At 40.6% G+C, this 25599-nt stretch overlaps 1 protein-coding gene across 2 annotated transcripts in view; it reads left to right on the forward strand.

The window, feature by feature from the left end:
• The window catches only part of LOC136857915 (E3 ubiquitin-protein ligase RNF144B), a 295359-nt gene that overhangs the window by 194324 nt on the left and 75436 nt on the right, over window positions 1–25599 (forward strand). The window lies entirely within an intron of this gene.

The raw sequence follows: 25599 nt of genomic DNA on the forward strand, positions 1-25599 counted from the left end.
AAAATAAAATGATATATTTGGTTCTTTAGAAAGCTAGAATTACCTTTTAACAAACAATTCCGCCAAAACACATCAAAAGAGAATAATTTTGTACGACCAAGACGAAGTTACGAATGTTCTGTCACGTTCGAGATTATATCATTTAGAAAATGTTCGGAGATAATCTGTTCTCTAGTTCTTATGAAGATAAATCTGCATCGTAAAATACAGATCTCAAGAAATACGTACGAATAAAATTTCCTTATAATGGATTGGGGGTGTGTTACTTGACAATACAGTTGTTTCTTGGAGAGAAAAAGTCTAATAGAGCAGTTTGGCTACCGAAATTTATGGGCATAGTTTCTTTTGCAGTGAAGTCTGACTCATAGAGGATAATTTTGTACATTGAGTCGTGTCGGTAGATTTACCGGCATGTAAAAGAACGCCTGCGGGACAAATTTCGGCACCTCGGCGTCTTCAAAAGCCATAGAGGTAGTTAGTGGAACGGAAAATTATTATTATTATTATTATTATTATTATTATTATTATTGTACTACATTAGTTCGCTTTTAGGCATAATATTCCTAAATAATCAGTTTATCATCAGTGGAAATGGGTAATAGGCCTATTATCAAAAGAACAAACCATCTTACTCTAGGTTCTAGGGAACTCTGACAGTGAAACTTCTTAAAGCTGCAGTGATAGTGGTGGAGAGGGTATGAACTTGTCAGCTTTAACTTTCGGTGTAGGTTTTCCTGTGTGCGGAAACTCCTTCCCGAAATGTGTTCTGTTATAATTTTCCTCATTCTTACTTAGCGTTATATTAGTCCATTGAGCAGTTGTAGTCATCCTTACGCTGTTTCAAATTGTCACTTAAATGACCAAATTTACAAAGATGTAACGGGATATGAACCGACTATCTTGATGCACACATTGAACCTTTTTTTAGGAAGATGTTTTGTGTGATGCATATGTACTGTTATGGGCTATAATAATAATAATAATAATAATAATAATAATAATAATAATAATAATACAAAACGTTACCTACTTTTTCAAGTTGTTCTTTGGAGGTGCCTTTTCCATTTCATTTTATAACTTCGATCTTCTGAGCTAGAGTCAGAGTTTTATACATGTCACATTATATGTTAAGAAAAGACATAATGGAAAAATTTCCCAACAGAGCATAACAGTCATTTCGCAAAGTAAGCGAACCACGCTGACCTCATTGCTGTACCAAAAGAAACATATTGCTAGTTGCTTTACGTCGCACCGACACAGATAGGTCATATGGCGACGAGGGGTCAGGATAGGGCTAAGAGTGGGAAGGAAGCGGCCGTGGCCTTAATTAAGGTACAGCCCCAGCATTTGCCTGGTGTGGAAATGGCAAACCACGGAAAACCATTTTCAGGGCTGACGACAGTGGGGTTCGAATCTACTATCTCCCAAATACTGGATACTGCCCGCACTTAAGCGACTGCAGCTATCGAGCTCGGTCCAAAAGAAACAAAAGCAGGTGAAAGGAAGAGGGTGATCAGGAATAGCCTGCCTTAATGAAATTTGCTATGATTGGAGTAAATACAGAGAGATGTACTAGCCCAGTGTAATATTATTAGAGACTTTCCTTATAGGGAGGTGTGACGTGCTGATCCATTGAGGGAGGTAACCACATCACCAATCATTTTCCTAGAAGTATGCAAGGTTTAGGGTGGGGGTGGACGATGTTGATAAGGGGCAGGGCATTTAATAACCAGCCAAATCTCAGTTTCTATATGGGCCATATTTTCTCATTCAAGTGTACCTTTTCAATCACATACCACCCTTCTGGCAGTACCAGGAATCGAACCGAGCCCTCCGAGTACGGCAGGTAATAGCGCTGTTTCATTATGTTGGACGAACTATGCAATACTAATGCTATAAGTTTAATCCCCTTTCAACTATCGGCCTTAAGTCTCTGGTGCCGAATTTTTGTTTTGAATGCGGTTTCTTAACTCCACGGGACTCTGGCATTTACACACACTAAATTGACACCTGATAGCGTCAAGATTCGACCCTACAACTTTCATTCGCTGAAGGTGAATACTGACACCATCTGCACCGCATAGATCACCGAAAGCTGGGACTAATGGTGTGATCGTTGTTTTAAGGGACAAAACAACAAAATCATTAGCACCTCGTAACCCTTGTAATTGGAGAAAGATGAAGTATTCAGACCAAGGAAAGCGTCAAACGCATCGATTGCCACTCCCCGCTGATAAAGCGTGAAACCTGCTTACATTTTTTGTATGCCACCTTTTGAATCGTAAATGGATATCATTGGGGTTTCAGTTTCCACCACAATAACACGCAGTTACCTACACATGGCAGATGCCGCCCACCCTCATCGGAGGGTCTCCCTTACAAGGGCTGCACTCGGCTAGAAATAGCCACATGAAATTAGTATAGTGTTCGGCTTGCTACAAATGAGAGTACGGGCGAGCGATTTCTTCCAAACATTTCGGACAGATTTCTTTGTGCTGATAATTCTGTAAGCTTGCCACTTTTATTTATTTATTTATTTATTTATTTATTTATTTATTTATTTATTTATTTATTTATTTATTTATTTATTTATTTATTTATTTTAACTAGTTCCTGAACATTTGTAGGTGTTTCTCTCAAAAACATTCCGATAACTTCCTTCGTCGTGGATTATATTCACTGTGCTCATTACCTTATTTATAGGTAAAGGCTTACAGTATTTGAAAACGATTATATCTTATTTGCCCTCCTTTTCCCTGCATACGCACCTTCCATCGCCTAGCACAAGCGTGACAAAATGCCAGAGGTATTATTAAAATTGACGGGTGAGCGTGATAGCTTAAATACATCGTTGCTGCCTTGTCACGTCGGTCGTAATTCGAATCCAGACCAATATGTCTGTGTTGACAAATGTCCATGTCGCTCGCATTCGCAGTTTTAGAAATTGGATGAACAGTGCAATAAACGAACTTCACTGTCTTCGTTTCAAGTCTACTTATCGAAGCCCTTCTTCAAGAGACAAAGAGATCGTTATACAGAAATTCCTCGTCCATCTATTGTTCGCCGGATCATCATTTCCCATTCTCGTCTTCAGTTACTACTGGGGACATTTTTGCTAAACATGAAGTTATTTTTGAAACTCCATATTCATTAGTAACACGCTTATCAAACCTTTACATCAGCTAAACAAAAAAAGAAAAAAAATCGAATAAGTTTTAGACTTCATCTGGAATATTTAATTCAGTTTATATCATTTGTTATTTAGATTGCAGTAGGTTTAGCCTATCTTTTCTTACAGGGAATATCAAATAATGTTCCTGCTGGCATCTTTCTAATAAAATAATTCTGAGATAGTGGGTTCGAACCCTACCGTCGATTGATGAAGTCATTTTCACACCAGACAGATACTGGGTCTGCACCTTAGTTAAGGCCACAGCCGCTTCCTTCCCACTCCTACCCCTTTCCTATCCCGTAGTCGCCGTAAGACTTATCTGTGTCGGTGCTACGTAAAGCGACTTGTAAAAAAGAAAATGTTGTTGAATCAAGTATTCAGCAAAACCAGGCGATATAATTTGCAACTCACTATTCATATGACTACGCTAAATGGACCGTAATTACTCAGTTACCTGTTATAATTCGGCTTATTTTCTTGTTTCTACGAGGGCTTAGGGTGGCTTTAAGTTCGATTTAAGAAGAGTTCTAACTAGCTGCTTTCTTAATTTTAAGATTTTTTTTTTTTTTTTTTTTTTAACCGGCTATGTAACGCAGAGAGTTACGTAGCTGACGCCCTCGAATGCTCAGATTGTATTCCCCCCGCTGTCAGAGTTGTAGGATTGGCTGAGAGGCTTGGAAGTGTGCTTCAAAAGAGTTGCACCACATCAGGAAATATGAGGACCCAAATATACTTTTTTATCTATCATCTTTAGATTGGACTGTTTCGGTACAGAATCTCTGTCCGTTATGCACTTTTCGGGAAGGTTACTAATACAGTGATTGGTAATTCATTGTACAGAACATTCGGAATAATCTCCATGAAAGCCAATGGATTATGATACCGAGATGAATGAAGGTATCGGGGTAAAGGAAGAAAACGAGAAAGACAAAACAGTGAGACTCCCAAGGGAGACAATAAGAGTTCAATAAGGATAATGAGGTTGTAAAGAGGGAGACAGAATGACTGGCACAAGCAAATTGGAAATAATGTCTTTTTTGGTTACCACAGAAGTTGCGAGTCGCTCGTGGTAGGCGTCCGGTACTTAACTAAAATCAATATTGTAGTTTATAATTCTTAATTACTAACTTGTTATTCCAGTCTATTCTTCAGTATTATAATAGTATTTCATTTGATGAAGTCATTAATTTTAGCAATGACTGGTATTATATCAGCTGATAGAAATGGATGGAATGTATCTTGCGTAGGACTGCTCTCCGGTGGAAAAGGGTAAATGTCAAATGCTAGGCCAATAGCGTACGCTTCGCGTGAGTTACTGTAACAGTCTCTGGAAGGGGATATACATGAAAGGCATTGAAATATTCCATGGCCATTCAAGTGTGACCTGTAGCCTATCTTTCTTCCATGAGCTTTGACTCCTCTTCCCGATAAGGAATTCATGATAAACTGTTTTGTTAGGAACATGTTACCACAACTCCAATTATAGCGTAAAGGACGATGTTGTTCTAATTTCTGCTGACGACAGCTACACTTCGGAGGTGACGTCAGTCCCTTGAACGATTTTCATTGGAGGAAATCATATTTTGCAAATGTATTATACCATATTGGAATGAAGTTTGTTACATGCCATTGAACGGAGTATTATATTGTTTTCCTTCTGTCTCAAAATTACGACCCCCTGTGGGTGGGGGTGATAGAATAACACCCACGGTGTGCCCTGCCTGTCGTAAGAGGCGGCTAACAGAGGCCTTAGTGCCTCTTAACTTCTTGGCGAACACGGGTTCCTTAGCTGAGTCCTGGCATTGATTCCTCTTACTTTTGCCAGGCTCCCCACTTTCATTTATCCTATCCGACCTCCCTTGGTCGATTCCTGTTCTTTTCCGACCGCGAGAGTATTAGAGGCCTAGGGATTCATTTTCACGTCCTTCATATCCCTTGCCTTTCTTGTGCCGATACCTTCATTTTTCGAAGTGTTGTACCCCTTCCATTTCTTCCCTCTCATTAGTGGTAGTAGAGGATGGTTGCCCAGTTGTACTTCCTCTTAAAACAAATTATCACTACACCATCACCATCTTAACATCAAAGCATTACAGATCCTGTTCTTGCTCAGTCATCTATGTCATGTCTATACTTATTATCAGGTAAAATAAAGTATTGTATTCACGGATCATCACAGACCTTACCTATCATGATCATTTTACCTAAATTACGGTAAATATTCATGGTGGTCTTTTCGGATTAGGAAATATTCGGATTATAAAAGAAAATGTATACAGTTGCAGCTACAGTACTGGCAGAAACTTGCCAACGAAGGAGGTGTAATTCTTTACGCCAAAAGCAGATACCGGATTTTTGTAGTTGAGTTACTGTGTTTTCATGCACATGTGGAAGTTACTTAAATTGAGAGGAAAATATAGTACATTATTGTTGAACAGTGCATTACAAAAATGCAATAAAATGCAGTAATGACATTTATATGTAATAAGCGTGTTTTGTAAGCGCGATACAGAATACAATACAAAATTGCTTACAGTATTTGCCATTTCGGTTTTTTTAACGCTTCACTTCTACCAGCTACAGTATATCCATAACCTCGGCAGTTGGTGGAGTAGAGTGGTTACTCTACGCTCGGCCGCCTTTGCCGTCCAGGAATTAACCTGGTGGGCCCTACTCATTTTTGGTGTAGGTTGTGTGAACCTCAGGACCATGTGCACTCCCGGGAGTGGAAATATCGTTTCTTAAATTTTTCGACTTCCTGACGGGGAATCGAACCCATGCACGCCTTTACCGCCTCGACCAGGCAGTCCCTATCAGGTATAGTATACTAGAATTTAATTAACAGTGCATCGTCGCCATAAGACCTATTTGTGTCGGTGCGACGTAAAGCCCCTAGCAAAAAATTAACAGTGCACTGAACTTAAATGTGTATGGATTCTAATTCCGCTGTGTGGTAGCTTAATCAATTTTAAGTCCATTGCTGTGATAAAATCCTGTTTCTTACATTGCATGTGGGATTTTAAACTTTTTTCCTCTCACGGATTTTGTTCGGATTATTGGAAATTTCGGATTTACAGGCTTCGAATGACCGGGGTCATACTATGTACATATATCAAGCCTACCAGAAAAGTATTAAAAAGCAGGATAGAATTGTAAGGAATACAAGGCAATTTTTAGCAATGTATAACATTCTGTTTTTCTTTAATTTGTTGTGCACTTCTCCTAGGCATTGTATGTATTACCTGGTTATTATAAAGAATGTCAGAAGGCTGTTATGAAAATGTATGAAAATGTAATGGCAGTCATATTTTAAAGAGAAAAAAATCATCGGTTAATAAAAATTGGCGATGTAACTAAACTAACTTAAAAGAAGGCGTACATATTAATGTATTTACTTGTATAGAAAATTGGTGTCATACTCTAACGTTTTACATTTTTCAAAAGTTGTTTTGAAAATACTAATTAAATGTGCAGGAATCCCCCAAAGCTGTTTTAAACGTCAAAGTGACCTATGTATTGCAGTAAGGGGGAATGAGTGACACAAAATTGCACTGTATTTTGTGTTTCATACAGAAGCACTCATACTTCGGCACTTGGTCTTGCTCATGGATGGGACGAATCCATGCCCACCAACTATAGGCCGAGAAGTAGCAGCTGTTCGGAGTGCAATGTGGACATGTCTTTACCTGATACCTTGAATAAGGGTGCTTCGGGATCTCATGCTCTGCCCGAGTTGGTAGAAGCTATCTTGAGTCACCTTCAACACAACTGCCAACACATTGCTATAGTAGAATCACCCCTTCCCTTGTTGAAGTCGGAAATGAGAACTCGAACAGTAGCTTCTAACTTATGAAGCGTAATATTTTATAACACTTCGCCTACTTTGCTTTACTCATTCTGTAACATCTCTAGGAAAGGCGTGAAAATAAATTAAATTTCACTAGTTTCCGTTTGATTTTTGGTTTTCTATACAATTCCTCGTCCTTTCATGAAATAGTTTTTTTAACGTTACCGGTAAAATATACCGACTGGTCCTCCAGTCCTTCATAATTAACGAAGATACGCAACCCAACTAACTCTAATAGCCCCTAAGGAAGACATTGATCTGCTTGCGACCAGTATGTCAGCAGTGCAAAACGAGGTAGACTTGCGCAGGTCTTAATAGGACTTACACCCGTCTCTGAAAATACTTTTCAATGATCTGTACTTCTAGTACGGTTGAGGATGCTAGTTATTGAGGGCATAACATGCCACGGCTCGTTGGCTGAAAGATCAGCATTGAGGCCTTCGAGTCAGAGAGTCGATTCTCAGCCTTGTCGGGAATTTTAACTGGGCCCGGTTAATTCCCCTGACTCAGAGGGACTGGGTGTTTCTCCCAGTACACTGCTATTCATATACACACAACACATCTGTAGATACATGCCGCTGTGAATGCTTCCCTTGTCATAAGATTGGGTCAAATCTCCATAAACAAGTTCGCACCCGTGACCACAAGAGGGTAGGGGAAAAGCGATGGAGGAAGAAGGACAAGGCTGAGAACACAACATCGGTAATTATGAGTAAGTAACACAGGATAATTATATCCAATAACACCATTTGCTATAAACTATGAAGCATTCACTGGTCAGTACATTAGGTGGCGAATTAGATTGACTTCAGACTCCGTTAGGGATGTTACTCTTATTACATTCGTGATAGTTCCCGAGTGCACAATTTCTGGCTCGATAAAACAACCGTTTCCATCTACATAACATCCAATGTGTTGTACACAAAGATTAAGAATATTAGTGGATATTTTTAGCATATGTGTTTTTAGTGACGGGAGTGTCCGTTTGGCTCGATGGTGCATGCCTTTGTCTTTGACGCCCATGGTTGACCTGCGTGTCTGGGTGTGATATGATGATAATGAGGTAGGAAGAGAGTGAAATCCTGTATCTGCACATAGCCTACTTCTGTCGAGTAATACCAAGGGGTCTGTTCAAGGCTTAACGTTTCCATCAACAGTGTCATATGCCCTCCTTGTGGCTATAATTTTATTCTTTAAATAGTTTATATAACACGACCAAACTATGGGTACAAACTGTGGTTTATTGTCGACGATAGTCCATGTTAATTATATTTCGGAGGTGTTGCTTCAGTCCTAATGCCGGTAATTATAAACAGAAATAGATGTACGAAGGACGTCCTCTCTCTCTCTCTCTCTCTCTCTCTCCTACGTTAGGAAGGAAATATTATACTGGCCACTCCGCAGTTGTTTCGTGACCTCGCTAACTACGGCATTGCATCACTTTGAAAAACAATCCGGCTTACAAGCGATCAAATCTTGAACGCTTCTTTATCGTGTTCTTGCGAAGGTACGGGAACTTATCCATTGCAATACTGGTAAAAAGAGATACACAGTACAAAGATATTGAGCTCTGCACACAAGATATTCTAAGAGCGCTGCTTTTTACCCCTCATTTATTAGTTACGATGCTCATTGATCTAGTAATACGCCCGTAATAATAATAATAATAATAATAATAATAATAATAATAATGTAGACCTATAATTATAATGGATCAGCTTCTAGAGAAAGTAGGTACGGATTTTACCCTCGCCCTTCTCAGGATAGTGGAACGTAAAACGGAGAACATTTTCATCATATTTCTGCAATATCTGTCCACTCATAATCACGGACTTTAATGAATAATCCCTTTAATAATAATTAATAATCCTTACGAAACGATTGAACTGGATTTTTGTGGGTGATTGCGGCATACATATTGCAACGGGATGTTGTGTTGTTTACAACTGTCAGGGATCGCTCAGTTTGAATTTCATTAACTTCGTAGTGCTGAATTATTCATTTTATACATTTAAGTAATCTTGTTGTTTTACCTCTTCAGTAAACCTCTGTGAAACTTCTTTAATCATATAAAAATTTCACCCGAGGACTAAGTGTTCCCCTGATCACTCTCTCTCTCTCTCTCTCTCTCTCTCTCTCTCTCTCTCTCTCTCTCTCTTTATATATATAAACTTGTATTTGAACTGTTAGAATAGGATGTTTCTAATATGTAATATTTTAGAATATCCGCTGTTGTCTAATTCCTGAATGCAAAGCAGGTTTGACGAGATACAAACAGATGACAGATCGTAACCCGTCACTAACTCTCCCATAGAAAAGTTAGTCAGTTAATCTTTCCGCTTAATAAAATTTCAGCAAATACCTACGTGAAATATGATGAACGCTAAGAGTTCCTGACAGCATGACGTGCACAGTGATCAACAAAAATTGGTCAGCTTTCCAAAAATATATATATTTTAAAAGCGCGTTATCATGAATCAGATCACTTCTATGACCGAGTGTGAACGAGTTTCCTACTTAGTACGGATCGTGTAGACTCTCTGTAACCTTGCGTTTGGAATATGATAAATTCGAACCCCACCGTCGGTTTCCTTTTGTCACGCTGCCAAATCACAGCCGCTACCTTCGTTGTTCTGCCTCACTCCTGTCCCAACGTCGCCGAAATTCTACCTTTGTTAGTGCGACGTTAAACCACTAGGAAACAATTCTTGAAAGAGTGTAAGAAAGCAAACTGGGAATTATTTTGCGGAAGAATCTCCGATGTTTCGCCAATCCATCGCGTATAAGCTGAAGAAATATCCAACCTGCGATTCCGCACAATATGCGAAACATTCTCCAGACACGTCTTCAGTTTCTTTTCTTTCTACACGATTGAAGAATTCGTCATTTTTATATATCTACTTCCGACTTCCAATCTCCTTTCAGGATCTGAATTATGTGATAAGTAATTTATTGCAGACTGCAACATATATTATTTAATTTCTCATCTACCGGGCGAGTTGGCCGTGCGTTTAGAGGCGCACGGCTGAGAGCTTGCACCCGGGAGATAGTGGGTTCGAACACCACTGTCGGCAGCCCTGAAGATGGTTTTCCATGGTTTCCCCGTTTTCACACCAGGCAAATGCTGGGGCTGTGCCGTAATTAAGGCCACGGCCGCTTCCTTCCCATTCCTAGGCCTTTCCTATTCCATCGTCGCCATAAGACCTATCTGTGTCGGTGCGACGTAAAGCCAATTCTTCTTATTTTTCATCTACCTGCTCCTAAGGGAGTACATTTAAGTAGATTTTTCTTGTCATACAAAACAGACTACTCAAAGGAAGAATAACTCCAACAGATCTGAAATCGCATCCTGCCGTATAGCCATTGTATTTTCTAAGCTGTTGAATATTGCGAAATTTACACCTTGGATAGCGGCTGGAATAGTGATATTTCTATGGTGGTGTACCAGTGCATGTAATGCAATTCAATTCAATTTTTGAAAAATCGTTTGGACACTGGAGAATCTGAGCTTAATATTTTTAAATACTGAACGAATGTGTGTTGATCAAAACTACTTAACAGTTCGTTTAGATATATTCAGAGTATCTGGTAATGCATTTATGTGGTGGAAGAAGTATATTGCACATTATGGTTGCTTGTATCAATCTCTTAAGGAATTTGCCCGTATGTTTCTTCGATCAAGCACTCATTTTCTCATAAGTTCACATATAAGAGAATGAAACTCACGTCCGAGAATTAAGGCTCTCAGCAGGAATTGTCTATGGAGTAGAGTTCAAGATCCTTTCTGCTTCATCTGAATTAACCTTGCACTCACAAGTCTGAGAAAACCCCTTACCAATCCATACAAAGACAATTAAATCCGTAGCGGCAGGGGAATCGAACCTAAGGTTTCTCAATCAGTAGCATACAAATACAAGCATACGAAGAATATGAGAATTATTAATCGTTGTGTCATACTATCATAATGAAGATAGGTGTGTAAAAATACTCTTCAAGGACAATGTTAAACCGCGCTTTGAGTGTCTAGAAAGAAGTTTGTGTGTATTACTGTTGTGTTTAGCATTGTTCAGTGTATTATTGTACCTCTTGACGAAAGTAATGTTGTTCTGGGAAATATCTTCCCCGTTGCCGTGACAAAATGTTCATTAATATTAATTAAAACAGTTATACTAAACAGTTACAGGGGTACGGGAACTTCTCGCCCACCTTGTATATTAAATACTTTCTTCATGACTAGTATATCCTAGTATCTTTGTCTGTTGACAGATTCCCACCATTAGGAATTTTAAAATACCAGTTGTAGATTAAGGCGCTGTTGTTTAGTAGCATCGTCCCTAGTTTTATACCGTCGCAGGCGCAGTTCGAATCCCCGCGAGTCGCGTAAGATTTCTGAAATAGGTCACGTCCTTGTTCGAATGCCACATAACACTGCATGTTTTGCGGTTTGTGATGTCAAGATTTAAATCGATGTAAAAATAGAAGCTTTCCCGCTTCTTTCTTGTTGGTATTAGTTCTAAATTTAATCAAATTAGTTAAGTATGCCAATCGCAAAACTAAGATCATGCACGAAGTAATGGGAATCTAGCGGTGTTTGAAGTGATTTGAAACCACACTTTGCATTTGTGCGACTACAGTTTTCAGTCCAAAGGAGATTTTCAGTTAGTCATAGAGTTAAATTTGGTAGTTAAGTAGTGTATAGTAGACTTCCTTTCAGAAGTAGACGAATTACAAATACCACAACATAATTCTCCACCATTGGATTCTTATAAGTATAAAGTTGCAAAGTGCCACATTTAGATTTAGATTTTTCGCTAGAAAGATTCAAAGTGCCAGGGAGCATTATATACCATCGGGGCTACGTCCACAGCAGACTGTGGAGAGTTAAGACCTCCAAAGGATATTGCTTCCGTAAGCTTAAGCAAAGTCCCATTCAGTTTTTTTCTTTCTTTTTCTAGTGTCAAATAGAACATTTGAAAGTATTGAGCAACGGTTTCTGGTTAGTGGACATTGCCTTGGAATTCTGATTTCGCTCTCATGACAAAACGAAAGCCGTCACAAAAACAATATATTCCCAGAGAACTCCATTAAATAGTGGAAGAAGCTATGGTCATGAAACCGTTCAGAGTGAGTGGTGCAAATTTCTTCGATATTCAAACTATGGCAGGAAAAAAGATTGCATCCGCCATTTTGGGTAAAATGTAATGTTTGAACTTGGAACTTTTCCATGGGTAACAGGCTATAAACTATCAGTTTGCCAGATTTCAAGTTTCTAGTTCATTTGTACGCAGGAGCTGAAGCTGCAGAGATGGTCAATACAAAAACTTGGACAATTTCTAAGGCCATCGACATCACGTATGACTCATCAGAATCGAATGGCAAATCGACTGCATTTTCTGTAGACGCCAGATTTCTCGCTAGTTTTCCAGACCATGGGAAGTACAGTTGATCTGTAGTTCCTTGTCTTAGATTCAGTCGCCCTGGTTATCCGTATGTGCCACCTATCTCCGGAGAGATAGATGGTGTGAAAGGTACCGATACCGGCGCGCTTTATCGTGCTCCTCACTCGATCTGTAATAAATTGCATTAAGTTATGATTTAAACATTTTGAAAGGGGATTCATTATTCGTTGAGTGGAGATTCATTTATGTGTAGAAGAATAGTTTGTAAGGGCGGATTTTATTCTTATTCGTTCACTTCTAGTTTGTTATATCCTCACCGACTACGCGGTTCGGGAGATGGTTAGTTCGAACCCCACTATTGGCAGCCCTCAAGATAGTTTTCGGTGGTTTTCCGTTTTCACATCAAGCAGATACTCTGGGTTGTACTTCAGTTAAGGCCGTGGTCGCTTCCTTCCCAGTCCTAGCCGTAGACTATCCCATCGTCGCCATTAGACTTGTCTGAGTCGGTAGAAAAAATGATTCATTTGTTTTACTGAAAAAGGTAAAGAGCAGAATAGCGCAAGGAGGAGCTGTATTATGAAAAAGTGAAGAATTTTCTAACAATGTGTACTGCAATTTAATGAAAGAATCTGCAAAATTGTATGAAGCGTAATTATATGCGGTGCTGAAATGTACATGTTCAGAAATAATTGGAATATTAGGTATTTGAAAATTTTATAAATATTGCGTGTCAAGAGATGGGCAGTAAAGCGGACTCATGAAATCTAGAACGAAAGAAAGAAAAGCGGAAAAGGGAAGGAAGTTAGTTCACATGCAGTTAGTACACGTGAGGCTAAAGATATGTTTTCCGAGGCCTCAAAATAAAGCAACTGTCAGACAATACGCCGTCATTGCTCCAATCTTCCTCTAGCTTCCCACGTTCTTATTATTGCTATATTCTGTAATAGCACAATGCTCATTTGAGGTCTTTTCGGAGGGCTCTATGTTTTTCGAAACATGAAACGAAATGATATTGGAGAGTGTTGCTGGAATGAAAGATGACAGGGAAAACCGGAGAAAAACCTGTCACATCTCCGCCACGGAGGCTACACCACCAAGTAACGTTACCAGTTTTCTTCCTACATTTTAAATAACCTAATGCTTATTATTATATTGCCTAGCACTATAGTAACTAATGATTGCAAATGAGTAGATTGGAAATTAGATTAAGAGTATAGAAATAATATTACATTTTGGACCGATGTTTGGGTCCTTAAAACATCAACCATCATCATTATGCAGTTATGTCCGTCTCTATGGCCAAATGATTAGCATGCTGGCCTTTGTTCCATGGGGTCCCGGGTTCGATTCCCAGCAGGGTTGGGGGTTTAACTTTCATTACAATTCATTCTAGATAGTATCCCGCCCTCACAGACGTGCAAGGCGCCTATGGCGCCTCTCCGGAAGCTACACGCCATTATTATTATTATTATTATTATTATTATTATTATTATTATTATTATTATTATTATTATTATTATTATTATTATTTGCTATTGGCTTTACGTCGCAGCAACACAGATAGGTCTTATGGCGACGATGAGACAAGAAAGGGCTAGGAATGGGAAGGAAGCGCCCGTGGCCTTTACAGCCTCAGCATTTGCCTGGTTTGAAAATGGGAAGCCACGGAAACCATCTTTAGGGCTGCCGACAGTGGGATTCGAACCCTCTGTCTCCCGAATACTGGATACTGGCAGCACTTCAGCGACTGCAGCTATTGAGCTCGGTGCATTATTATTATTATTATTATTATTATTATTATTATTATTATTATTATTATTATTATTCATTTGTGATGTGAAACACTTATTTGGAATGATGGTAGTGGCGGTGGTGATTATTATTTTAAGAGGAAGTACATCTGGCATTCATCCTCTATTAACACTAATCAGAGAGAAAAAGGTGGAAATGTGAAGGATAGGCCTGTCTAACTCAGTACTGCTTCTGTAATATCCGGTGGATTGGTCTTCGAAGAATGAAGGTATCGGCTAAAGACAAGGGCCACGAAGGGCGTGAAAATCAAAGACTCCCTATGCCTAGAAACCTAATACCGCTGGGCTCGGAAAAGAGCAAGAGCTGACCAAGGGAGGTCTGATAGGATAGATGAAAGGAGTCTGGCACAAATAAGTGGAAGCAGTGGCAGGACTCAGCTAAGGTTCTCGTGGTCGCCAGTCCACGCTCCCAAGTTAAAAGCCCCTGGGGCGCCTTTTAATCGTCTCTTACATCAGGCAGGGGATATCGTGGATGTTATTCTATCGCCCCCACCCACAGAGGAATATTCGGAATAGAACGATAGCTTATGACATCGGTGTGGTTAATCCTTTTTTAATTATGTAGTTCGCAACCATTGTGGCAATGGTTATTAGCTGCAAAAGTTTAATTTTATGTTATTGGCATTACGTCCCTGTAACTTCTACGGTTTTCGGAGACTCTGAGATGCCGGAATTTTGTCCCATAGGAATTATTTTACGTTCGGGTGGATCTACCAAATGTAAGCACCTTCAAATACCACCGCACTGAGCCAGGATTGAACCCGCCAACTTGGGATTAGAAGGCCAACACGTCACTGTCTGAGCTATTTGGACCTGTTGTAAAAGTTAATTGAACATTCTACCTTAACGTGTAATGCTCCTGTGAATGATAGGCCTGTCTAACTCAGTACTGCTTCTGTAATGTCCGGTGTATTGGTCTGTTGATTATAAGTCCGAGTCAACGGCCATAAATTCTAAGGCTTTCTCAGAATGCAGAGGACATTCCTTTCGAATACTCCCACTGCATAAATAAATCCCTAAATACAATACATTGAAGAAATAAAAAAAATTCTCAATACAAGAGATTTTTAATTTTGTACGTTTTTTCTACCAAACCGAGTGAGTTGGCTACACGATTGGGATCGTGTCGCTGTGAATTGGGGACAAGTGGGTTCGAACCCTACCGTCGACAGTCTTGAAGATGTACGTACGTTTCCTTCACAGTCCTAGCCCTGTCCTGTTCTGTCGTCGCCGTAAGATCTGTTTGCGTCAGTGCGACGTAAACCAAATAAAATATAAACAATTAAAAAAAGGAAAGAAAGCTCGCCACTAATGTAGTATCCGAAGGTCTGCGCATCGTAGTTTGAGAAACCCTGCCTTAGAGCATTCCGCCAAAAGTGCCATGAACGCTTATCGATTGATTATACAGCGTATATGGGAACTGAGAGGGGCTAGCTTGTTGTTCGCTACGAAGTAGCAGTAACGTGTTGGTGGAATTTTCCCTTGAGACCAGTGAGGCAATGAGGTCAACAAGTAGTTTACAACTTCACACTGACGTATATCAAACAGGCACACAGAAAGAGTTTTTCAGTAAGGCAGTACTTTAAGTAAAGCAACGAAAGCAGGCCTATAGTAGCGGTTCCTGGAAGTGCCGTACTATTAAAGCTCATTGAAATGAAAGTTTTCATCTCCTGTGACAGTCTTCAAAAATACGATTTTGAGGACTATTTTGCAGACATGAGATACCTGAATAACTTCATTCATATGCTTCACAAACGATCGTCGGGTTGTACCATTACAATGCAATATGGTCATTACCAACTTGTTAACAGAACGTTTACTTTTCTTGCTTACAGAAGTCAGTATTAAAAATGATTCTCTTGTACGTGTTGTGGAACAAGATGACCGCCAACGTCCATTAAAGGCAACGCATGTGAAAAAAAGAGAAGAGAGGAAGAAGAAGATTTTTAATATTCTTAATAGCTTCCTCGTCTGGAACTTCTTCATGGCGGCCACCATGTGATTCAAATCGCAACCAGTTGTAAATAATATATCGGAGGCCCTAACCATAGTTCCGTGAGTAGAGAGTAGACACTTAAAGTTCCGAGTGTTTTTAATTATTTTCCATATAAAATTATATAACCTTAACATCTTTTCGTGATAACTCCCATGGCAGTAATTTATAGAACATAAAACTAAACGGCATATTATGTCCAAGATTGGCTCTATTTTAAAACTATTCTCAATCAAAATTTAAAAATAGTCGTAGGAGATCCATCAGCTGGACGTAGAATGCACTTTCGAGCTGAACTGATTCAGCAAAGTTTGAATATTTCCATTGAACAGTCTTGCTCAGAACCATACTGCGCAACGATGCGTAACTGAAAACACTGACAAACGCTTGTATAAAAGTAATAATAACTGCTCATTATTTTTGATCGGCGTCCGTTTATATTTTCGTTAGTTAACTCCAAGCTAATTCAGTGAACAAGCACCAATCTAAGACTTTCTTTCGGACCATGTCATTTCGTATTTGTCTGAAAACAATTTTAAAATTACAGTATTGTTGAACAGTTGAATGTATCGACACTAAATTTCGTGCAATAATACAAATATGTTTTCATATTTCATGTAAGTCAGTATTACAGTAGAAAAGTATGTGATAATGCACTCTGCCAACAGTGGGTAGAGGAGCCTCTCTCTGATCCTACCATATCAAAACATAATTTGAGGATTCAGACAAAGGGCCTATGTTACTGTGTGTATTTATATCACGAGGGGGACATCAACGATCGTAACACCGAGTGTTCGAATCACTTTTGTTCACGTTAGTTAAGATTTCACGAATTATAGCAGGAATGAATATCAAATTCCATATGTATATATCTCATGTTCTTCAGCATCGTGATTGTCAGTAGCTTCTAAGATTCAATCAATACAAGTTGCTTTGCGTCGCTACGACACAGATAGGTCTTTTTTCTTTTTTTTTTTTTGCTAGGGGCTTTACGTCGCACCGACACAGATAGGTCTTATGGCGACGATGGGATAGGAAGGGCCTAGGAGTTGGAAGGAAGCGGCCGTGGCCTTAATTAAGGTACAGCCCCAGCATTTGCCTGGTGTGAAGATGGGAAACCACGGAAAACCATCTTCAGGGCTGCCGATAGTGGGATTCGAACCTACTATCTCCCGGATGCAAGCTCACAGCCGCGCGCCTCTACGCGCACGGCCAACTCGCCCGGTACAGATAGGTCTAATGACGAGGATGGGACAGGAGAGGGCTGGGAGTGGGAAGGAAGCGGCCGTGGTCTTAATTTTGTTAAGGTACATCCCTAGCATTTGCCTGGTGTGAAAATAGGAAGCCATGGAAAACCATCTTCAGGGCTGCCGACAGTGGGGTTCGAACTCACTATCTCCCGAATTCAAGCTCGCAGCTGAGCGCCCCTAACCGCACTGTCAACTCGCTCGATTCACATAATCGAATCTCAACAAGTCTGGTGTCGTTACACAAACTACAGTTAGGTATAATATAGTAATTTCTCAAGATTAAGAGAGTTTAATTTTAGTCCATTTCTTCTTTTTCTTATTTGTCCAGCCAGCTAGGTTCGGCTTTTCTGGTTGCTTTCCTCCAGTACCTCTGTCTTGGACCTTATCCTTGGGAATTTGTGATCTTTCTAGATCCTTCATAACTAGAGCTTTCAATCTCATGTTCGGTTGTTGCCTTCAACAGTCAGTCGTTCGATACTATGCGCAACATACCCCACAGGTCTCCTTTCCAGATATCCATTCGACTCTATGCGCAACATATCCCACAGGTCTCCTTTCCAGATGTCCATACCACTTCAGATACTTCTCTGGAATCTCTTCCTTCATTGCAGTCACTCTCAAAGACTGATATGTAAGGCTGTTGCGGATTCTATCTAGGTGAGTTACCCAGCGAGCCCATTGCAGCATTCGCATTTCAGCAACATGCATTTTGTGCTCATCCCTCCTTTTGGTGGCCCAACAGTCAGAACTAAATAAGACTGGGCGAACCAACATTTTAATATAATTAGTCCAATATATAAAGGCATCTTTCTGTCGCCTATTACACCTGCCGTTGCCCGCCATTTTTATCCAGCCACTGTTTATCTTGCTGATGGCATCCTTATCTACGTATCCACCATCCTGTACCACTGAACCAAGATATCTAAGGGTACTTGTTTTAATGGCCTTATTATTGTTGATGCTTAACCCTTCATTTATCTGACCATCCATGGAAAACTTGTAGTGAATGTATTTATTTTATTTAGCCAATTTCCCTCCAGGACATCCTTCCAGTTGTTGAACTTATCTTGAAGCGCATCCGCACTGTTGGTCACAAGCACGATGTTATCTGCAAACAGGATACTTCAACGGGCTTCCTCTTGGATTTCTGTAGTTCGTCCATGATTATTATTACAAAGAAGTAGGGGCTGAGGGCAAAGCCCTGATGCAGGCGTACTTAAACTGCAAAACTTTCATTGGTTCTACATGAACTGCTACAGATATTTGTCAGTCACTGTATCTTGGACATCGTGATGTACGGATGTGGAACATTCTCCCTCTTAAGGGCACACCATAAGATCCTGTGGCACTCTGTCAGAGGCGCTTTCAAGATATATCTTTCCTGTGCAAGCGGTACTTTTCCACGAGCATCCTAACGGCAAACAACATCTTTTGTAGATCTACCTGGTTTCCAGGGATGTTAGTCTCCTCCCAGTGACTCTCTCCCAGAGTTTCCGAGCATGGCAAAGTAATATCACATCTCGGTAGGCCTAGTTACCACGCTCCTGTGCATCCCGTTTTTATATATGGGGATAATAGAGCACGTCTTCCATTCTTTAGGGATTTTTTCCACAAACTATGATTTTATTATAGAAGTCTGTAAACAATTGAATGCCTCTTTCTTTCATGCTCGTACAAGCTTCAATAGGGAGATATCTGGACACAATCCGTAAGGCTCACGCGTGGAATTCAAATTACGGAAGACAAAACTCTCATATTACCAAATAAATTCATTAGAAAAAGGCATTTACTTTTTTTGAAGTATTCTGTTCGGGCTACTTAACTTATGTAGAAACAAGCAAATGGCGAAAAAAAACTATTTTCTTTCAAAAGTAGTGATTTCCTCCGTACATGAATTATTATGACTGATAAGAGTCGAGGGTTTTCTTTGGGCAGTTAGCTGGTGTACTGTTTAAAAGAGTATCGCATGCTAAAGCGTGTGTTTATTTGTTTAGTATTGAGCGGAAATGACGGCTGTACTTCAAGGTGAGGTGATCACGCTAGCTTCGGTACCTAGAAAGTCCTCACTAACAGCGAAGTAATTGTTTGGTGTGAATCACTCGAATATGCTAAGGTATAATATGCTATCCCCTTGCTACTGTTAGAAGTTGGTTCTTACTCGCACTTAAATTATACAGCTCTTATTTCGAGAGGAGGAAGCATTACTTTTTTTTTTCAATTTGCTTTACGTCGCACCGACACAGATAGGTCTTACAGTAGTGATGGGATGGGAAAGGGCTAAGAGTGGGAATGAAGCGACTGTGGCCTTAGTTGAGGTACAGCTATAGCATTTGCTTGGTGTAAAAATGAGAAACCACGGGAAACCATTGTCAGGGCTGCCGACAATGGGGGTCGAACCAGAAACATTACATAACCCAGAGTTACGATAACACTGTGTCTCATACTTTCCAAAATATGATGGTATTTGTAAAGTCTTTTTACGCAATTCTTTTTTATTTTCCTTTATAAGCTCTACAATGTATGTTACGTAATTTTACTATGTATAAAAGTAAATAGCATATATCCCTATCGTTTCTGTGCAGTTTCATCAAGTCTCTGTTGATACAACTGGAATTTATGTTGGATAATGCGGACAAGGGACAGATTAACTCCCGTTTCCCAGCGCTCCTTTATTCGCTTGCTTGAATAGGGGTTATGGAAGTCCATTGTCCATTTCACTTTATAATGAAGTGCAGTTACCACTTACTTACTTACTTACTTACTTACTTACTTACTTACTTACTTACTTACTTACTTACTTGTTCAAAGGACTCAATTTTCGTTTCAGGTAGGGTATTGCTTCGCTAACGTTGTCAGAATTGTTCGGATACCGTACATTAATATCAGCATTATTTTCCTCTTCACTTTCCCTGCCTTTGTCTTATGTTCTTTAGTGCATTGTTTAATCATGTTGAAGTGGTTTGGAGTACAGAGGCAAGTGCTCCTCGAGTTCCACTTCATCGTTCGTGAGGCCAAGTAATCTGAGCAGTAATATTGTATGCCTGTCGGCGCCTGAAGATATTTTCTCGTGCAACATTTTTTATGTAGTTATGAACTCGAAGGTCTATTGAATATTCAGTAAATTGTTTTAGCCGAATTTATACCGGGTGTTGCACCCGCCCCTTGCGATATAGTATTATGCAGCCCGCCGTGTTGTCTGCAGTCCCGAAATAAATCGGCCCCTCTTCCTAAAGCGCGGTAATATAACAAAATATGTGTTCACGGATTAGAAGACACCAGGAGTCGTGAGCACCACTAATTATTAATTATGAGTACCCCGATTGAACCTGTAAAACGAGCACAGTTACTAAGAACACACATCTTACAACAGGAGGTGCACACATAGGCCAGGAACAGGTGTTATACGTATATAGGCTGGGAACTGCCCGCTGCATGTCAAGCCTCGCAATAGCTCACTTGGCAGGGATGCGGTTGCTGATATGATAGTGGACAATGCTCGAGACACGACTTTCGATCCTAAGCAAATAATTTTTTATCGCCAATTGTCTGGGATGTGGCAAGGTTTCATATTTAATAGTCTCCACAGACTGATTTGTTTATTTGGCCCTGAAAAGAGCCGTCGATATCACGGCATAGAGTATGGAGTTGGGTTGGACGAGGATGAGGAGGTCTGTGACTAGGACACAGACGGCCAGTTAGCTACGTCGTACGTGTTCCAAGCTTCGTAGGACACAGGTAGGGCTAAGGGTGCCCCATTGAAAGGAAAACAGTATGCGATGGCAGGTAGGTATGAACTTTTTCCAGACTCTGATGGCGTCACTCTCACTGAAAGACGGTACAAACAGGAGGTGCACACACAGGCCGGGAACAGGTATTTTATAGGCTAGGAACTGCTCTCTGCATGACAAGCCTCTCAATAACTTACTTGGCGGGGGCGCGGTCTGAGATTTGATAGTGTACAGTGTTCGAGGGTACGGAGGTTCGAATCCCACGCAGGTACGTTTTACCGGCTGTTGCCTGGAATATGGCAAGGTTGCATACTTGATAGTTTCACAGACTGATTTGTTTATTTGACCCTGTAAAGGGCCGTTGTGGTATATGGTATCGAGCTGAGTTGGAACAGGCTAGGGAAACGTGACAAGATTTCAGTTACCTACGTCGTTTAACGCAGCAGTTGCTCGAACTGACGACCTTCATAGTCGACACAGAACTGCGCGCGATGTTGTAAGGACCGTGTGGCACTTTGCAACATCTCCTGCGCAACGGATCGCCATGCCTCTGTGATGAGCTGTCTAAGATGACCATTCAGGGGCATAAGATATGGTGATCTGGTGGGCCAGGGAACAGGTCCTTCCCTTCCTATCCATTTATCAGGACACGTCGCATGGAGATGGTTCCGATGACCAAGGCCGCGTGTGGTGGAGCTCCGTCATGTTGAAACTAAATCCTGCAGCGGTCAAGGAGTGGCATATATTCTAAAAACAGTGGTAATTTATCTGGGAGAAATCGCAGATAACATTCTCCCATCAAATGGTCCTCAGACAAATGTGGGCCAATGAGGTCCACGATGCCACACCATACGTTCACACCCCACTGTACCTGAAAAGCTGCCTGACGTACCCAATGGGGATTATCCACATTCCAGTAATGCATATTAACGGTCCATTGTTGCGGAACCACGCTTCTTCCGTAAATAAAATGGTCGCTAAAAAGGCAGGATCACTGTCCACGAGCTGTAGGATCCATCGACAGAACGCCACCCGGGTTTCGAAATCATGATCATTAGAGCTCCTGGTGAGAGTGCAGATGGCACGGGTGAAAGCACTGTGTATGTTGGGTATTCAGCCCGAAGGCTGGTTTGATCCTCCACAGCTACGCCAACAGCTGTCATAGATAGCATAGGCATCACTGAAGAGGCGTACTAGGGAAATGAGGATTGAGGTAGTTTCCCGTTTCTTTCCTCACCGAGCCAGAAGTTGCTCACATATGTCTGCCAAGCCCACTGAAATGCACGCACCAACCGACCCTATGAGCGATATTTTCACACCATTCCTAACAGGGAGTGGCTTCATAAGGAAAGGCCTTACTAGCATCGCTCATACCTCAGTCACTTTCATAGTGTCAAAGCCAAGGATGAGACTGAGGCAGGTCAGTGAAAGTAGCAAATTTCAAGTCCATGCCAGCAGGCATAGTGCACTGTAAACACTACATCTCGCAAGCAAAGGCATGGTGAAACAACTGGGTATGCAATATCCGCATAACAGACGCCCGGTTAATGCTCGTCACCTGTGCAATGGCCTGTGTTCTAGTGTGAGGGTTATGCGACGTTGGTTATGCCGGATAGCGCCCAACACAACCTTTCCATTGTGAGCAGCAGACGTCACGGGATGATCTCGAATAGGCCGTATCATTCCCAGAAGTCTTTACACACTCCGAAATATCATGCCTACCGATTGTCTATCCGGATAGCGTTCTTGATATAGGCGTCGTGCCTGGTACGCATTCTGTCTGGCTTCTCCTCAAATCAGTAACATATCCACATAATCGTCTCTGGAATACATCACGAGACAATGAATAATGACTTGCCTCAAAAGAAGGGGAGTTCTTGGAGCTACATACCTGCCATCGCATGCTGTTATCGTTCCAATGGGGCACTCTTTACCCTACCTGTGTCCTACGAAGCTTGGAACACGTACAGCGTAGCTAACTGGTTGCCTGTGTCCTAGTCATAGACCATCACCTCCTCATTCTCGTCCCACCCAGCTCTATACTGTATGCCTCGATACCAACTACCGTTGACAGAGCTTAATAAATAAATCCGCCTTTGGAAACTATTAATTAATTATGCAACTTTTCCGTATGCCAGGCAATTGGCGGTAAAAATAAATTATTTGAGTGGTATTCGAACCTCCATACCCTTGAGCTGTCCTCTATCACATGTCTGATCGCGCCTCTGCCATGTGAGCTATTGCGGGTCTGGGATGCTGCGGGCAGTTCTCAGGCTATAAAGTACCTGTTTATGGTCTATGTGCACACATCCTGTTGTAAGATACCTACGTGAACTTTGTATCTGTGCTCATTTTACGGATTCATTCGGGGTACCCACAATGAATTTAATAGTAGCACCCGCAATTCCTACTGTCCTCCAGCCCGTACCCACACGTGTCGTTATATTACCCTGGTTTAGGGAGAGGGACCGATGTATTTCAGAAAGTTGTAGTAAACTAGATCGCAAAGGCTGGGTGGACCACCCGGTTTACGGTACTTTAGTCAGATGTCATATGTCTTCCCTGTCCATCTTTGATGGAACTGAAGTCGTACCCTGGACCTGTAACTGAGAAATGCGTAAACCATTCATCCTACAGAGTAATAGTTTAGACATATGTTTATTGTATTGCGACAATTGACGAAAATATCTTAATTTATTTAATGCATTTTGCTTCTCATAGGAATATTTAATGTCTAAGGTAAACGTCTTAATCCAGTGATTTGTAAAATCTGAAGCCATCATCTTTCAGTTTCGACTCAGCTAATTTATAACTGTTAAGTGCTTCAGTCTGCCAAAACTTGTCAGTTATCCGCTGGTGAATTCACTTGAAAATGTAGTATATACTGTAATAGAGTATAATGTATTGGGCAATTCTACAATATTTGAAAGCGAGTGTAGCGTTGATAAAAAGTCAAGGCTAAGATTTGAACCTCGGATCTACGAATGACTCTTTTTTTCCCAGACGTACTATGGGTTAACGTTCTCGCCTACGAAAACGAAATTCAAAGTAAATAATAATAATAATAATAATAATAATAATAATAATAATAATAATATACTCAGCTGCTGTCATGAATTCTTTCATTGCTGCCGTAAAATTCGGGATTCTTTTGTTTACAGTTAAGCTGATTAGACTTTTATTTTGTGTGTTGCCATCATATTCTAAGGTTTTACGCTAGGATGCTGATTTGGAACAATAGTAGTTCTGCTTATGAAATGGTGTAATAGAGGAAAGTTTGAAGGCAAACCTTTGAGAGAAAATACTGACAGAACTAAGTTTCAGAGGATAAAAGGGTATCAGATCTAAGTACAAAAACAGGTTTATGCTGGCGTTAGGTTGCTGTAAGTGAAAGCAAATACAACGAAGAATGGAGAAAGCGATGGTCACGAGTCCAACTTAATAAGGAGATAATAATAATTTCGTGTTGCTATTACTAGCCGAGTGCAGCCCTTGTAAGGCAGACCCTCCGATGAGAGTAGGCGGCATCTGCCATGTGTAGGTAACTGCGTGTTATTGTGGTGATGGATATTGTTGTGTGTGGTGTGTGAGTTGCAGGTATATTGGGGACAGCACAAACACCCAGCCCCCGGGCCATTGGAATTAACCAATGAAGGTTAAAATCCCCGACCCGGCCGGGAATCGAACCCGGGACCCTCTGAACCGAAGGCCAGTACACTGACCAGCCAACAGGTCGGACAATGAGGAGATGCGAACACTAGAAATAATTAATGGTTAATAAATAAACATCCTATCATCTCTTGAAAATGGCCTTTGTTGTTGAAATAAATTGATTCAAATTGTTCCACAGCGCATTGCATCACTATCGGTAACGAAAGACGTTGCTGTGATTGTTTAGAGTAGTATGAAAACTATTTTCATAACTTGCTACTTCATGTATTGAAATGTGATCCTTATATATAAGTAATGCGTAAAATGTACAGTCTCCTGTATTGGCCTTCGATATTTCATTTTACCGAAAGATTCCTGTTATTATACTTTTCTTCAGTTTCCTCCTAAATTAAATTAAACTGTGATTGTGCCTTTAATGATTAGACCATGTGATATGTTGTAGCTAATATGAGCCTTCCTTTCATGCGGGAAGGTAGTGATAGTGCAGAGAACTGAAATGAAGGACCTGTTCCTTTAAAGATCCGGCAATGTCAAACAAGGTTCAAACTACTACACTTAAAAGGAACTAGTTTTGCAGTAGGTCTATCGTATACGGTATAGATTAGCGAAGTCAGACTCTGAATGCTCAGCATTGAGGCCTTCGGTTCAGAGGGTGCCGGACTCGATTCCGGGCCGGGTCGGGGATTTTAATCGTGTTTGATTAATTTTCTGTCTCGGGGGCTGGATGTTT

The sequence above is a fragment of the Anabrus simplex genome, chromosome 1 (genome assembly GCF_040414725.1).
Source record: "Anabrus simplex isolate iqAnaSimp1 chromosome 1, ASM4041472v1, whole genome shotgun sequence".
NCBI classification, from domain to species: Eukaryota; Metazoa; Arthropoda; class Insecta; order Orthoptera; family Tettigoniidae; genus Anabrus; species Anabrus simplex.